The sequence below is a fragment of the Phyllobates terribilis genome, unplaced genomic scaffold (genome assembly GCF_046119375.1).
Source record: "Phyllobates terribilis strain yellow unplaced genomic scaffold, ASM4611937v1 Scaffold_74__1_contigs__length_7073193, whole genome shotgun sequence".
NCBI lineage: Eukaryota > Metazoa > Chordata > Amphibia > Anura > Dendrobatidae > Phyllobates > Phyllobates terribilis.
The window spans coordinates 4,172,668-4,186,489 of NW_027362834.1; the positions used below are offsets into that span (position 1 = coordinate 4,172,668).

Sequence of the window (13,822 nt, forward strand, 5' to 3'; positions counted from 1 at the left end):
TGGCCACCTGGACTCCCGTTAAGAAGACATGCTGTCAACCTCTAGATCCCTCACATGCCTGCACTTTTCGGCTTGCTGCTGCTGCAATCCACGCGTTTTAGATCTGCATAACTCCACCTCTTTTAGCACAGTACCCTCAACCCCCGGCTGTTCCCACCCGCCTCAACACCGTTGGAAGGGAGGAGAACCAATTAAGGCGGGGGGGGGTGGAACGAGCAGCTGTCTACCCTTAGCAGGAGGGTTGCTGATTAATTACCTCTCCTGCTGCTGCTGCTGCTGGCTGTCCAGCAGCAGACTGAAGGTGGCTGCTGCTGTGCGCAGGTATATAAAGGCTCAGAGCCTATTATGACACGCGCAGCCAGCGTTCCATTGCCACATTCCGTCTACTGCAGGCGGGATACCTGGATGGCTGAATGTCACTGAGAAGCTCACAGAGACCGCCATAAGCAACAGTTTAAAAGAATGCCACAGACTAATCAACCAAACTTTTTGGGTTGGTTTCTCTTTTATAGTCTGCAGGCATTAAATGAAAGAAGTCAGTGTTCCAGCAGAGGGAGACAACGTTTCAGAAAAGGCATTGTAGCAAACCAAAAAAGAAATTTTAAGCGCAGCAGAGTAACCAGCTCACATACCTGTTAGCTCAGGTGAGTTTAAAAGGCTGCTGTTGATAACAAGGGGCATTTGCTAAATAGATGGTGTGTGTGCAACAATATACTGAAAGGTCAATTATATTGTGCAGCTTATCTCACCACCTGTAGTTATTTAGGTGAAAGCTCCAAAATGCTTGCCTAATATGTCTGTTTATCCAAAAGGAAGTATAGAGGGAGAGCTAGATAGATAGCATTGCATTACATTACATTACATGGCAATGCAATGCACAGTTGCTGAAGTTGAACCAAAATGAGCTTGTCATCTGGCTTCTGCAACTTTTAACATGAAAAATCCAATGAGGAGAAGAAAAGCAAAGCCAAAGAGTCCATCCCAAAATCCGACAAACAAGCAAAATGAACAAAAAGCATTGAATTCAATTCTTTCTGATTTTAGAAACTGCATTAAAGAAGGGGTGCACCGGTCCTGGAGATACTGCAATACCAGGTCAATGCGTGGAGTGGACAGAGCAAGCTCTTTTTCCATCTCCCTGTTCTAAAAATCCATTTAATATATGGTCCCCAGATAGGGGACGTATCAGATATTAAACTGATAAGAACAGATTTTTTGATTGAAGCTGCATCCAAGGCACTGAAAAATGTGACCGAAGTCACACCAAAACAGCGCACGAGGCGAGGATTCATGTGGACCCATCCCGGAGGAGAGGGTCCCCAATAAACCATCCCCATCCCTCCGAGCCAGAAGGCCACAGCGAGGGTCAGGGATCTCCGATACTCTCCCTAGCCGAAGCCGGAGAAGAGCCGTTTTCGTGCTCCCAGCTTCCATCTAGGCTGCCACCCTAGTGGAGCTGGAGCCTGTGTTGGTTTCTCAGCCCAAAGCTGACCGGACCTCCGACCGGGTTTATAAAAATTCCCCTTCCTAGCCCGGAGGCCAGGAATAGGGGGGGTTGCTCAGAAAGTATGATTGGCAAAGGTGCGGCGTGCTACGAAGCCAAGTCTTTCTGGGGTTCCCAGTCCCAGTAAGCTTGGACTCCCACCAGGGCGCCTACTCCTGGGGCACATTGCTCCAAAGCCCTCACACTTACCCAGCCTAGTGACTTCGATCCTGGAGGGCCATGTTTTCCATCAGATAATTCTATGAGCCACCTGGCGTACTAACAAGTGCACCAAACCAGTGTGTAATATGCATCAATTTACTAGGGCAGCCCAAGGACAAAACTGCCTTTTCGAAAGATACTACACTTGATCTTAGCCAAAAGGCCGAGAAGCGATAACCAGAATTTTTTTCCGACTACGGTGCCACCCAAGGATTCTGAAAAGTCCATTTGTGGAGATGGCCACCTGGACTCCCGTTAAGAAGACATGCTGTCAACCTCTAGATCCCTCACATGCCTGCACTTTTCGGCTTGCTGCTGCTGCAATCCACGCGTTTTAGATCTGCATAACTCCACCTCTTTTAGCACAGTACCCTCAACCCCCGGCTGTTCCCACCCGCCTCAACACCGTTGGAAGGGAGGAGAACCAATTAAGGCGGGGGGGGTGGAACGAGCAGCTGTCTACCCTTAGCAGGAGGGTTGCTGATTAATTACCTCTCCTGCTGCTGCTGCTGCTGGCTGTCCAGCAGCAGACTGAAGGTGGCTGCTGCTGTGCGCAGGTATATAAAGGCTCAGAGCCTATTATGACACGCGCAGCCAGCGTTCCATTGCCACATTCCGTCTACTGCAGGCGGGATACCTGGATGGCTGAATGTCACTGAGAAGCTCACAGAGACCGCCATAAGCAACAGTTTAAAAGAATGCCACAGACTAATCAACCAAACTTTTTGGGTTGGTTTCTCTTTTATAGTCTGCAGGCATTAAATGAAAGAAGTCAGTGTTCCAGCAGAGGGAGACAACGTTTCAGAAAAGGCATTGTAGCAAACCAAAAAAGAAATTTTAAGCGCAGCAGAGTAACCAGCTCACATACCTGTTAGCTCAGGTGAGTTTAAAAGGCTGCTGTTGATAACAAGGGCATTTGCTAAATAGATGGTGTGTGTGCAACAATATACTGAAAGGTCAATTATATTGTGCAGCTTATCTCACCACCTGTAGTTATTTAGGTGAAAGCTCCAAAATGCTTGCCTAATATGTCTGTTTATCCAAAAGGAAGTATAGAGGGAGAGCTAGATAGATAGCATTGCATTACATTACATTACATGGCAATGCAATGCACAGTTGCTGAAGTTGAACCAAAATGAGCTTGTCATCTGGCTTCTGCAACTTTTAACATGAAAAATCCAATGAGGAGAAGAAAAGCAAAGCCAAAGAGTCCATCCCAAAATCCGACAAACAAGCAAAATGAACAAAAAGCATTGAATTCAATTCTTTCTGATTTTAGAAACTGCATTAAAGAAGGGGTGCACCGGTCCTGGAGATACTGCAATACCAGGTCAATGCGTGGAGTGGACAGAGCAAGCTCTTTTTCCATCTCCCTATTCTAAAAATCCATTTAATATATGGTCCCCAGATAGGGGACGTATAAGATATTAAACTGATAAGAACAGATACTACACTTGATCTTAGCCAAAAGGCCGAGAAGCGATAACCAGAATTGGTTTCCGACTACGGTGCCACCCAAGGATTCTGAAAAGTCCATTTGTGGAGATGGCCACCTGGACTCCCGTTAAGAAGACATGCTGTCAACCTCTAGATCCCTCACATGCCTGCACTTTTCGGCTTGCTGCTGCTGCAATCCACGCGTTTTAGATCTGCATAACTCCACCTCTTTTAGCACAGTACCCTCAACCCCCGGCTGTTCCCACCCGCCTCAACACCGTTGGAAGGGAGGAGAACCAATTAAGGCGGGGGGGGGGGGGTGGAACGAGCAGCTGTCTACCCTTAGCAGGAGGGTTGCTGATTAATTACCTCTCCTGCTGCTGCTGCTGCTGGCTGTCCAGCAGCAGACTGAAGGTGGCTGCTGCTGTGCGCAGGTATATAAAGGCTCAGAGCCTATTATGACACGCGCAGCCAGCGTTCCATTGCCACATTCCGTCTACTGCAGGCGGGATACCTGGATGGCTGAATGTCACTGAGAAGCTCACAGAGACCGCCATAAGCAACAGTTTAAAAGAATGCCACAGCCTAATCAACCAAACTTTTTGGGTTGGTTTCTCTTTTATAGTCTGCAGGCATTAAATGAAAGAAGTCAGTGTTCCAGCAGAGGGAGACAACGTTTCAGAAAAGGCATTGTAGCAAACCAAAAAAGAAATTTTAAGCGCAGCAGAGTAACCAGCTCACATACCTGTTAGCTCAGGTGAGTTTAAAAGGCTGCTGTTGATAACAAGGGCATTTGCTAAATAGATGGTGTGTGTGCAACAATATACTGAAAGGTCAATTATATTGTGCAGCTTATCTCACCACCTGTAGTTATTTAGGTGAAAGCTCCAAAATGCTTGCCTAATATGTCTGTTTATCCAAAAGGAAGTATAGAGGGAGAGCTAGATAGATAGCATTGCATTACATTACATTACATGGCAATGCAATGCACAGTTGCTGAAGTTGAACCAAAATGAGCTTGTCATCTGGCTTCTGCAACTTTTAACATGAAAAATCCAATGAGGAGAAGAAAAGCAAAGCCAAAGAGTCCATCCCAAAATCCGACAAACAAGCAAAATGAACAAAAAGCATTGAATTCAATTCTTTCTGATTTTAGAAACTGCATTAAAGAAGGGGTGCACCGGTCCTGGAGATACTGCAATACCAGGTCAATGCGTGGAGTGGACAGAGCAAGCTCTTTTTCCATCTCCCTGTTCTAAAAATCCATTTAATATATGGTCCTCAGATAGGGGACGTATCAGATATTAAACTGATAAGAACAGATACTACACTTGATCTTAGCCAAAAGGCCGAGAAGCGATAACCAGAATTGGTTTCCGACTACGGTGCCACCCAAGGATTCTGAAAAGTCCATTTGTGGAGATGGCCACCTGGACTCCCGTTAAGAAGACATGCTGTCAACCTCTAGATCCCTCACATGCCTGCACTTTTCGGCTTGCTGCTGCTGCAATCCACGCGTTTTAGATCTGCATAACTCCACCTCTTTTAGCACAGTACCCTCAACCCCCGGCTGTTCCCACCCGCCTCAACACCGTTGGAAGGGAGGAGAACCAATTAAGGCGGGGGGGGTGGTGGAACGAGCAGCTGTCTACCCTTAGCAGGAGGGTTGCTGATTAATTACCTCTCCTGCTGCTGCTGCTGCTGGCTGTCCAGCAGCAGACTGAAGGTGGCTGCTGCTGTGCGCAGGTATATAAAGGCTCAGAGCCTATTATGACACGCGCAGCCAGCGTTCCATTGCCACATTCCGTCTACTGCAGGCGGGATACCTGGATGGCTGAATGTCACTGAGAAGCTCACAGAGACCGCCATAAGCAACAGTTTAAAAGAATGCCACAGACTAATCAACCAAACTTTTTGGGTTGGTTTCTCTTTTATAGTCTGCAGGCATTAAATGAAAGAAGTCAGTGTTCCAGCAGAGGGAGACAACGTTTCAGAAAAGGCATTGTAGCAAACCAAAAAAGAAATTTTAAGCGCAGCAGAGTAACCAGCTCACATACCTGTTAGCTCAGGTGAGTTTAAAAGGCTGCTGTTGATAACAAGGGCATTTGCTAAATAGATGGTGTGTGTGCAACAATATACTGAAAGGTCAATTATATTGTGCAGCTTATCTCACCACCTGTAGTTATTTAGGTGAAAGCTCCAAAATGCTTGCCTAATATGTCTGTTTATCCAAAAGGAAGTATAGAGGGAGAGCTAGATAGATAGCATTGCATTACATTACATTACATGGCAATGCAATGCACAGTTGCTGAAGTTGAACCAAAATGAGCTTGTCATCTGGCTTCTGCAACTTTTAACATGAAAAATCCAATGAGGAGAAGAAAAGCAAAGCCAAAGAGTCCATCCCAAAATCCGACAAACAAGCAAAATGAACAAAAAGCATTGAATTCAATTCTTTCTGATTTTAGAAACTGCATTAAAGAAGGGGTGCACCGGTCCTGGAGATACTGCAATACCAGGTCAATGCGTGGAGTGGACAGAGCAAGCTCTTTTTCCATCTCCCTGTTCTAAAAATCCATTTAATATATGGTCCCCAGATAGGGGACGTATCAGATATTAAACTGATAAGAACAGATACTACACTTGATCTTAGCCAAAAGGCCGAGAAGCGATAACCAGAATTGGTTTCCGACTACGGTGCCACCCAAGGATTCTGAAAAGTCCATTTGTGGAGATGGCCACCTGGACTCCCGTTAAGAAGACATGCTGTCAACCTCTAGATCCCTCACATGCCTGCACTTTTCGGCTTGCTGCTGCTGCAATCCACGCGTTTTAGATCTGCATAACTCCACCTCTTTTAGCACAGTACCCTCAACCCCCGGCTGTTCCCACCCGCCTCAACACCGTTGGAAGGGAGGAGAACCAATTAAGGCGGGGGGGGGGTGGAACGAGCAGCTGTCTACCCTTAGCAGGAGGGTTGCTGATTAATTACCTCTCCTGCTGCTGCTGCTGCTGGCTGTCCAGCAGCAGACTGAAGGTGGCTGCTGCTGTGCGCAGGTATATAAAGGCTCAGAGCCTATTATGACACGCGCAGCCAGCGTTCCATTGCCACATTCCGTCTACTGCAGGCGGGATACCTGGATGGCTGAATGTCACTGAGAAGCTCACAGAGACCGCCATAAGCAACAGTTTAAAAGAATGCCACAGACTAATCAACCAAACTTTTTGGGTTGGTTTCTCTTTTATAGTCTGCAGGCATTAAATGAAAGAAGTCAGTGTTCCAGCAGAGGGAGACAACGTTTCAGAAAAGGCATTGTAGCAAACCAAAAAAGAAATTTTAAGCGCAGCAGAGTAACCAGCTCACATACCTGTTAGCTCAGGTGAGTTTAAAAGGCTGCTGTTGATAACAAGGGCATTTGCTAAATAGATGGTGTGTGTGCAACAATATACTGAAAGGTCAATTATATTGTGCAGCTTATCTCACCACCTGTAGTTATTTAGGTGAAAGCTCCAAAATGCTTGCCTAATATGTCTGTTTATCCAAAAGGAAGTATAGAGGGAGAGCTAGATAGATAGCATTGCATTACATTACATTACATGGCAATGCAATGCACAGTTGCTGAAGTTGAACCAAAATGAGCTTGTCATCTGGCTTCTGCAACTTTTAACATGAAAAATCCAATGAGGAGAAGAAAAGCAAAGCCAAAGAGTCCATCCCAAAATCCGACAAACAAGCAAAATGAACAAAAAGCATTGAATTCAATTCTTTCTGATTTTAGAAACTGCATTAAAGAAGGGGTGCACCGGTCCTGGAGATACTGCAATACCAGGTCAATGCGTGGAGTGGACAGAGCAAGCTCTTTTTCCATCTCCCTGTTCTAAAAATCCATTTAATATATGGTCCCCAGATAGGGGACGTATCAGATATTAAACTGATAAGAACAGATACTACACTTGATCTTAGCCAAAAGGCCGAGAAGCGATAACCAGAATTGGTTTCCGACTACGGTGCCACCCAAGGATTCTGAAAAGTCCATTTGTGGAGATGGCCACCTGGACTCCCGTTAAGAAGACATGCTGTCAACCTCTAGATCCCTCACATGCCTGCACTTTTCGGCTTGCTGCTGCTGCAATCCACGTGTTTTAGATCTGCATAACTCCACCTCTTTTAGCACAGTACCCTCAACCCCCGGCTGTTCCCACCCGCCTCAACACCGTTGGAAGGGAGGAGAACCAATTAAGGCGGGGGGGGGGTGGAACGAGCAGCTGTCTACCCTTAGCAGGAGGGTTGCTGATTAATTACCTCTCCTGCTGCTGCTGCTGCTGGCTGTCCAGCAGCAGACTGAAGGTGGCTGCTGCTGTGCGCAGGTATATAAAGGCTCAGAGCCTATTATGACACGCGCAGCCAGCGTTCCATTGCCACATTCCGTCTACTGCAGGCGGGATACCTGGATGGCTGAATGTCACTGAGAAGCTCACAGAGACCGCCATAAGCAACAGTTTAAAAGAATGCCACAGACTAATCAACCAAACTTTTTGGGTTGGTTTCTCTTTTATAGTCTGCAGGCATTAAATGAAAGAAGTCAGTGTTCCAGCAGAGGGAGACAACGTTTCAGAAAAGGCATTGTAGCAAACCAAAAAAGAAATTTTAAGCGCAGCAGAGTAACCAGCTCACATACCTGTTAGCTCAGGTGAGTTTAAAAGGCTGCTGTTGATAACAAGGGCATTTGCTAAATAGATGGTGTGTGTGCAACAATATACTGAAAGGTCAATTATATTGTGCAGCTTATCTCACCACCTGTAGTTATTTAGGTGAAAGCTCCAAAATGCTTGCCTAATATGTCTGTTTATCCAAAAGGAAGTATAGAGGGAGAGCTAGATAGATAGCATTGCATTACATTACATTACATGGCAATGCAATGCACAGTTGCTGAAGTTGAACCAAAATGAGCTTGTCATCTGGCTTCTGCAACTTTTAACATGAAAAATCCAATGAGGAGAAGAAAAGCAAAGCCAAAGAGTCCATCCCAAAATCCGACAAACAAGCAAAATGAACAAAAAGCATTGAATTCAATTCTTTCTGATTTTAGAAACTGCATTAAAGAAGGGGTGCACCGGTCCTGGAGATACTGCAATACCAGGTCAATGCGTGGAGTGGACAGAGCAAGCTCTTTTTCCATCTCCCTGTTCTAAAAATCCATTTAATATATGGTCCCCAGATAGGGGACGTATCAGATATTAAACTGATAAGAACAGATACTACACTTGATCTTAGCCAAAAGGCCGAGAAGCGATAACCAGAATTGGTTTCCGACTACGGTGCCACCCAAGGATTCTGAAAAGTCCATTTGTGGAGATGGCCACCTGGACTCCCGTTAAGAAGACATGCTGTCAACCTCTAGATCCCTCACATGCCTGCACTTTTCGGCTTGCTGCTGCTGCAATCCACGCGTTTTAGATCTGCATAACTCCACCTCTTTTAGCACAGTACCCTCAACCCCCGGCTGTTCCCACCCGCCTCAACACCGTTGGAAGGGAGGAGAACCAATTAAGGCGGGGGGGGGGTGGAACGAGCAGCTGTCTACCCTTAGCAGGAGGGTTGCTGATTAATTACCTCTCCTGCTGCTGCTGCTGCTGGCTGTCCAGCAGCAGACTGAAGGTGGCTGCTGCTGTGCGCAGGTATATAAAGGCTCAGAGCCTATTATGACACGCGCAGCCAGCGTTCCATTGCCACATTCCGTCTACTGCAGGCGGGATACCTGGATGGCTGAATGTCACTGAGAAGCTCACAGAGACCGCCATAAGCAACAGTTTAAAAGAATGCCACAGACTAATCAACCAAACTTTTTGGGTTGGTTTCTCTTTTATAGTCTGCAGGCATTAAATGAAAGAAGTCAGTGTTCCAGCAGAGGGAGACAACGTTTCAGAAAAGGCATTGTAGCAAACCAAAAAAGAAATTTTAAGCGCAGCAGAGTAACCAGCTCACATACCTGTTAGCTCAGGTGAGTTTAAAAGGCTGCTGTTGATAACAAGGGCATTTGCTAAATAGATGGTGTGTGTGCAACAATATACTGAAAGGTCAATTATATTGTGCAGCTTATCTCACCACCTGTAGTTATTTAGGTGAAAGCTCCAAAATGCTTGCCTAATATGTCTGTTTATCCAAAAGGAAGTATAGAGGGAGAGCTAGATAGATAGCATTGCATTACATTACATTACATGGCAATGCAATGCACAGTTGCTGAAGTTGAACCAAAATGAGCTTGTCATCTGGCTTCTGCAACTTTTAACATGAAAAATCCAATGAGGAGAAGAAAAGCAAAGCCAAAGAGTCCATCCCAAAATCCGACAAACAAGCAAAATGAACAAAAAGCATTGAATTCAATTCTTTCTGATTTTAGAAACTGCATTAAAGAAGGGGTGCACCGGTCCTGGAGATACTGCAATACCAGGTCAATGCGTGGAGTGGACAGAGCAAGCTCTTTTTCCATCTCCCTGTTCTAAAAATCCATTTAATATATGGTCCCCAGATAGGGGACGTATCAGATATTAAACTGATAAGAACAGATACTACACTTGATCTTAGCCAAAAGGCCGAGAAGCGATAACCAGAATTGGTTTCCGACTACGGTGCCACCCAAGGATTCTGAAAAGTCCATTTGTGGAGATGGCCACCTGGACTCCCGTTAAGAAGACATGCTGTCAACCTCTAGATCCCTCACATGCCTGCACTTTTCGGCTTGCTGCTGCTGCAATCCACGCGTTTTAGATCTGCATAACTCCACCTCTTTTAGCACAGTACCCTCAACCCCCGGCTGTTCCCACCCGCCTCAACACCGTTGGAAGGGAGGAGAACCAATTAAGGCGGGGGGGGGGTGGAACGAGCAGCTGTCTACCCTTAGCAGGAGGGTTGCTGATTAATTACCTCTCCTGCTGCTGCTGCTGCTGGCTGTCCAGCAGCAGACTGAAGGTGGCTGCTGCTGTGCGCAGGTATATAAAGGCTCAGAGCCTATTATGACACGCGCAGCCAGCGTTCCATTGCCACATTCCGTCTACTGCAGGCGGGATACCTGGATGGCTGAATGTCACTGAGAAGCTCACAGAGACCGCCATAAGCAACAGTTTAAAAGAATGCCACAGACTAATCAACCAAACTTTTTGGGTTGGTTTCTCTTTTATAGTCTGCAGGCATTAAATGAAAGAAGTCAGTGTTCCAGCAGAGGGAGACAACGTTTCAGAAAAGGCATTGTAGCAAACCAAAAAAGAAATTTTAAGCGCAGCAGAGTAACCAGCTCACATACCTGTTAGCTCAGGTGAGTTTAAAAGGCTGCTGTTGATAACAAGGGCATTTGCTAAATAGATGGTGTGTGTGCAACAATATACTGAAAGGTCAATTATATTGTGCAGCTTATCTCACCACCTGTAGTTATTTAGGTGAAAGCTCCAAAATGCTTGCCTAATATGTCTGTTTATCCAAAAGGAAGTATAGAGGGAGAGCTAGATAGATAGCATTGCATTACATTACATTACATGGCAATGCAATGCACAGTTGCTGAAGTTGAACCAAAATGAGCTTGTCATCTGGCTTCTGCAACTTTTAACATGAAAAATCCAATGAGGAGAAGAAAAGCAAAGCCAAAGAGTCCATCCCAAAATCCGACAAACAAGCAAAATGAACAAAAAGCATTGAATTCAATTCTTTCTGATTTTAGAAACTGCATTAAAGAAGGGGTGCACCGGTCCTGGAGATACTGCAATACCAGGTCAATGCGTGGAGTGGACAGAGCAAGCTCTTTTTCCATCTCCCTGTTCTAAAAATCCATTTAATATATGGTCCCCAGATAGGGGACGTATCAGATATTAAACTGATAAGAACAGATACTACACTTGATCTTAGCCAAAAGGCCGAGAAGCGATAACCAGAATTAGTTTCCGACTACGGTGCCACCCAAGGATTCTGAAAAGTCCATTTGTGGAGATGGCCACCTGGACTACCGTTAAGAAGACATGCTGTCAACCTCTAGATCCCTCACATGCCTGCACTTTTCGGCTTGCTGCTGCTGCAATCCACGCGTTTTAGATCTGCATAACTCCACCTCTTTTAGCACAGTACCCTCAACCCCCGGCTGTTCCCACCCGCCTCAACACCGTTGGAAGGGAGGAGAACCAATTAAGGCGGGGGGGGGGGGGGGTGGAACGAGCAGCTGTCTACCCTTAGCAGGAGGGTTGCTGATTAATTACCTCTCCTGCTGCTGCTGCTGCTGGCTGTCCAGCAGCAGACTGAAGGTGGCTGCTGCTGTGCGCAGGTATATAAAGGCTCAGAGCCTATTATGACACGCGCAGCCAGCGTTCCATTGCCACATTCCGTCTACTGCAGGCGGGATACCTGGATGGCTGAATGTCACTGAGAAGCTCACAGAGACCGCCATAAGCAACAGTTTAAAAGAATGCCACAGACTAATCAACCAAACTTTTTGGGTTGGTTTCTCTTTTATAGTCTGCAGGCATTAAATGAAAGAAGTCAGTGTTCCAGCAGAGGGAGACAATGTTTCAGAAAAGGCATTGTAGCAAACCAAAAAAGAAATTTTAAGCGCAGCAGAGTAACCAGCTCACATACCTGTTAGCTCAGGTGAGTTTAAAAGGCTGCTGTTGATAACAAGGGCATTTGCTAAATAGATGGTGTGTGTGCAACAATATACTGAAAGGTCAATTATATTGTGCAGCTTATCTCACCACCTGTAGTTATTTAGGTGAAAGCTCCAAAATGCTTGCCTAATATGTCTGTTTATCCAAAAGGAAGTATAGAGGGAGAGCTAGATAGATAGCATTGCATTACATTACATTACATGGCAATGCAATGCACAGTTGCTGAAGTTGAACCAAAATGAGCTTGTCATCTGGCTTCTGCAACTTTTAACATGAAAAATCCAATGAGGAGAAGAAAAGCAAAGCCAAAGAGTCCATCCCAAAATCCGACAAACAAGCAAAATGAACAAAAAGCATTGAATTCAATTCTTTCTGATTTTAGAAACTGCATTAAAGAAGGGGTGCACCGGTCCTGGAGATACTGCAATACCAGGTCAATGCGTGGAGTGGACAGAGCAAGCTCTTTTTCCATCTCCCTGTTCTAAAAATCCATTTAATATATGGTCCCCAGATAGGGGACGTATCAGATATTAAACTGATAAGAACAGATTTTTTGATTGAATATATCTTTTATTGGCACAAAAAATAAGTTAACAGACAGTGTACAGTGCCGCAGCCCAGTACACACAGAATTCTACATCATATTTACATAGCATGAGGATACGACGCACTAACTAGACACATCACACCCCTATGCTACACAAAACACTCAATCTGAAAGAAAAAGCATGTCAATCAATACAGTACGACGAATCGTGATAAGGGATGGGGATTGGGAAAAAGGGGATGGGGAGGGGAAAATCACAGGCCCGAAGGTTTATTGAAAGACAAGACACATAAGGGGAGAGGGGGAGGAGGGGTTTAGCCCTCATCCTCGTCCTCCGGACCGTCCACGATGGAATAGTCTCTGAGCAGGCTGTGGATCAGCCTGCGGCAGTCCTGGATGGACATCCTCTCCCTCCTCAAGATGAGCCGGTTCCTGGCGACCCAAACTGCATCCTTGAAGCAGTTCATAAGGCGCCAAGCCTCCTGGATGGCTCCGACGGTATGAACCCCAGGGAAGAGTCCGTAAAGCACAGAATGGTGCGATAGGCTCGCCCTGGGGACAGAGTTCCTCAGGTCGTCCTCAAGGGCAGTCAACAGGCGCTGTGCAAATCCGCAGTCCCAAAAAGTGTGCAAAGATGTTTCCTCCACGAAGGGGCACCTTGGGCAGTACCTGGTCTTGCACAGGTTCCGGGCATGCATGAATGACCGGACGGGCAGTCCGCCCTGAATCGCCATCCACGACAAGTCCTTGTGCCCGTTGGTCAGCCTGTCAGACGACACATTTGTCCACACAGTCTCCAGCGTGTCCTGGTGAAGTCCTGTGATGTTCTCCACGTCATCCTTGGCTCTGATGAGCTTGTGGATAGTTTTGGGCTTCCACAAGTCGGGCTTGAGTCCCTCCAGTTGATGTTCCCCCACAAATCGAACGACGTCTCCGTAGAACCATGGCGTCGTCCAGTTGTAGGGGAAGGAGCTGTCCCACTTGTCCCAGCCGAGTCGCCTCCAAAAAGGAAGCAGGAAGAAGCGAGACATGGACCTGCCCGCGGAGCCATTCTTGACTTGCAAAGTCCGGCGGACACAATCACACACAAAAGAGGATCGCAGGAGGGTGGGGATATCTGGAACGCCCTTCCCACCCTTGCGAGGCTCCTTGTACATGACGGCCCGCCTGACTCTGTCCATCTTGGATCCCCAGACAAAGTGAAACACTGTCCTGGTAATGGCCCTGCACACAGTGACGTGTGGGGGCCAGGCCTGCGCCGTGTACTGCAAGACGGGCAGGACCTCATTACGCAGGACGAGTGCCTTACCCTCACAAGTGAGGTGTCTGAGGCTCCAGAGTCCGATCCGTTGCTTCACTTTGGCCAAGCGTTCTTGCCAGGACTTGAGGGCCGCTCCTTCCTTCCCGAACCAGACTCCCAGCACCTTGAGGAAATCCGGTTGAATGTTGAAGGGGAAGGGGGCGGAGGAGGCCGGCTGCCAATCCCC

At 46.5% G+C, this 13,822-nt stretch overlaps 9 non-coding genes and 1 pseudogene across 9 annotated transcripts; all 10 read right to left on the minus strand.

Annotated features, from left to right (window-relative positions):
• Positions 1-1,058: 1,058 nt before the first annotated feature.
• Positions 1,059-1,240, minus strand: LOC141196219 (U2 spliceosomal RNA). The gene has a single exon (XR_012268783.1). It is a non-coding gene; the product is annotated as a U2 spliceosomal RNA (small nuclear RNA).
• A 524-nt stretch (positions 1,241-1,764) lies between these two features.
• LOC141196490 (U2 spliceosomal RNA) lies at positions 1,765-1,880 on the minus strand (annotated as a pseudogene).
• A 1,118-nt stretch (positions 1,881-2,998) lies between these two features.
• LOC141196152 (U2 spliceosomal RNA) lies at positions 2,999-3,189 on the minus strand. The gene has a single exon (XR_012268717.1). It is a non-coding gene; the product is annotated as a U2 spliceosomal RNA (small nuclear RNA).
• A 1,123-nt stretch (positions 3,190-4,312) lies between these two features.
• Positions 4,313-4,503, minus strand: LOC141196037 (U2 spliceosomal RNA). Its single transcript, XR_012268605.1, has one exon. It is a non-coding gene; the product is annotated as a U2 spliceosomal RNA (small nuclear RNA).
• A 1,121-nt stretch (positions 4,504-5,624) lies between these two features.
• On the minus strand, positions 5,625-5,815 carry LOC141195468 (U2 spliceosomal RNA). Its single transcript, XR_012268058.1, has one exon. It is a non-coding gene; the product is annotated as a U2 spliceosomal RNA (small nuclear RNA).
• A 1,120-nt stretch (positions 5,816-6,935) lies between these two features.
• On the minus strand, positions 6,936-7,126 carry LOC141195469 (U2 spliceosomal RNA). Its single transcript, XR_012268059.1, has one exon. It is a non-coding gene; the product is annotated as a U2 spliceosomal RNA (small nuclear RNA).
• Positions 7,127-8,246: 1,120 nt separating this feature from the next.
• LOC141195470 (U2 spliceosomal RNA) lies at positions 8,247-8,437 on the minus strand. Its single transcript, XR_012268060.1, has one exon. It is a non-coding gene; the product is annotated as a U2 spliceosomal RNA (small nuclear RNA).
• Positions 8,438-9,557: 1,120 nt separating this feature from the next.
• On the minus strand, positions 9,558-9,748 carry LOC141195472 (U2 spliceosomal RNA). Its single transcript, XR_012268061.1, has one exon. It is a non-coding gene; the product is annotated as a U2 spliceosomal RNA (small nuclear RNA).
• Positions 9,749-10,868: 1,120 nt separating this feature from the next.
• On the minus strand, positions 10,869-11,059 carry LOC141195473 (U2 spliceosomal RNA). The gene has a single exon (XR_012268062.1). It is a non-coding gene; the product is annotated as a U2 spliceosomal RNA (small nuclear RNA).
• A 1,125-nt stretch (positions 11,060-12,184) lies between these two features.
• On the minus strand, positions 12,185-12,377 carry LOC141196237 (U2 spliceosomal RNA). The gene has a single exon (XR_012268800.1). It is a non-coding gene; the product is annotated as a U2 spliceosomal RNA (small nuclear RNA).
• Between the last annotated feature and the right edge of the window lie 1,445 nt (positions 12,378-13,822).